General features: G+C 35.9%; 1 non-coding gene across 1 annotated transcript; it reads right to left on the minus strand.

Moving 5' to 3' along the window:
- Nucleotides 1–201: 201 nt before the first annotated feature.
- On the minus strand, nt 202–304 carry LOC149219466 (U6 spliceosomal RNA). The gene has a single exon (XR_016249783.1). It is a non-coding gene; the product is annotated as a U6 spliceosomal RNA (small nuclear RNA).
- Nucleotides 305–2,587: the final 2,283 nt, after the last annotated feature.

The following is a 2,587-nucleotide window of genomic DNA, read 5'->3' on the forward strand; positions in this document are numbered from 1 at the left end:
CATGTGAGATAATTTTTTTGTTTTTGTTTTGGTTCATAGACACCTTGGTCAATGGGTGGTCGCTACATCCACGGCAAAATTTGGGTTGATCGACCCCAAAGGGAATCTAGCCCTACACCCACTAGAAAGGCCTAACCCCAAGGGCTTCGAGCAGAATGGCGAGGCATTGATTTTGACCAACTCAAACAACCCTTGGGGCTTAAAAATTTGTACCATTTCTTGATTTGTGCATGTCATCCTTGCACAAGGGCCATGATAATCTTCTCTATATCGTTCCAATTTTATTGGATGTCTCTGAAGAGACATACATGTGAGACAACTTAATTACACTATTTCTTATATTTTATGGAATTAGTGTCATAATAGAAAATAATATTGCTCATAAAATAATATAGCAAGTGATAACTATTATTCTATGGAATTTTTGATGTATGCACTACAAATAAAGAGAGTGAATATTCCCTTTAAAACCCATTTTTCATGATATTTATGTCAAACATCGCTCCACTACCAATGGGCCTATTTAGTACGCCACTGGAGTCATTCACCGTGTCTTAGTATAGATTTCCTATCTCCCTTTATTTGACCCTATATTAGTGAACCTCAATTTTGATCCTTTTAAATATTAAACTTTGTTAATTTCCATTTTATCACTATAAGTATTTGAATTCCAACTTTATCCTTCGAAATATGGGAAGATAACACACTAGGTAATCCCAATGCCACTGGAATTGCTCTGCTACTAGTCAAGCTTGTTCAATGCTCTGGCAGAGTTTCTAGCATACCCCATCAGAGTGATCACAGTACAAGGGGGTGGGTAGGTAAAGCACTAGGAAAACCCAATAACAATAAAATTGCTCCACTGCTATCTATGCATGTTTAGTACCCCGACGGAGTTGTCAACATACCCCACCTGAAAATGAGTAGGTATATATCTTAGGTATGAAATGATGGCATAAATCTATTCATCGAGGGGAAGAAAATATAATTTACAACCCAAAATTAATATATCCAACAAAAATAGCACCTTATGTTGGGAAAAATACTAAGAGGGTGGAGGGGGGGTACGGAGGCGAATCGATATTTTTAACTTACTTTAAATTTTCATTTTCTTATTCTGATTTCTGTATGCTACTGTTATTTATGCAACCAATGTATGTATGCTTCTTTAGTGAAGGAAAAAAACATATATCCAGTTAAATAACTTTTCATATATTCCATCAACTATTTATCATTATGCAGTCCATCATTCTTTCATTATTCATTTATTAAGTGGAAACCATGTGCAGTCAAGAGTAGATAAATCATCAACACACATGAACACCATGATTTTTAGGTGGAAACCTAATGTGGGAGAAAAACACCACTTCTGTTATCTCTATCTTCATTCTTATTATATAAAGAAAATTTTCTTACAATCTTGTACTAGTGCAAACTATTCCTAGCATGCAAGCATCCACATGCAAGAGGCTACAACCTCCACTCTTTCTCCATCACCCACCAAAAGGGAGCTCCAACCTCGTGATCCCATTTATCGGCTCCTACCGAAAGGGATCACCTACCCCCTACACAAATTTACCAGCTACTACTAGAAGGAAGCTTCGACTCACTTGCTAAAGGCTCCAATCGTCAACTCCTCATGTGGACCATGTTTCATAATATCTCATACTGGATCCACTTGACCCAAAAACATCAAAACCTGTAGGCCACCTTTCATCATATTTTCATACTGGAACCATTTCCAACATTAAGACCAAAACAAGTAACACCTCTTGAATCAAATATTGAATTAAATAATCCAATCAGTGAATCATTATAACAGTAACAAACTAATCACTAAAGCTCAAACAACCATTGCAACTAGATCAAACCAGTCATAGCCAGATTCTCTCCCCCTTTATAGAGAGGATCACTGTAGGTCTAATCTGCTGAGTATGAAGACTACATACTGACCATGCTCCCCCTGAGCCTATGTTCTACCATATAAAGATATACAATAAAAGTAAAATTATTTATGACTCAACCAAATATTGCCTTTCCTATCACTAATGACTCATGATTACATCAATCACCCAACACATTGGGGTTACATATTTGACTCAATTCTACTTCAATGTCCCAACATAATGGGATTACATACATGACATGAATTCATAGACCATACATGAATGGATTTTACAATAATTATAACATGGGTCTTTTCATGACCTTTACATCAAAAGTCATAAATGCCACTTTATAACCAAAACTAGGGATTATGAGGTATCAAATACCATGATAGTCATGAGTAACCATCATTCACCATATAGGAATATGCAGCATAAAAATATGATAGCAACAACATAATAACATGAACATCCTCATCACATTATGTAAGATCAACATGTCACCAAATGCGTAGTGCTTCCAAGCATCACCAAAAGAAATCCAATAACCAGTTGATAAAACATATGAAAGGCTCCCCTTGAATCTATGGCACTATTTATTCATCATAGAGAAATATAAATGAATATCTATATCAAAACTCATGTACACATGTGGCTGTCCTTCATGTGATCCGAGTGCAGAAAGTAAAATGTTGAATAAC

This window comes from Pinus tabuliformis, chromosome Q (assembly GCF_031772625.1).
Source record: "Pinus tabuliformis cultivar Carrire ecotype Pingquan chromosome Q, CPIR1, whole genome shotgun sequence".
Classification (NCBI taxonomy): domain Eukaryota; kingdom Viridiplantae; phylum Streptophyta; class Pinopsida; order Pinales; family Pinaceae; genus Pinus; species Pinus tabuliformis.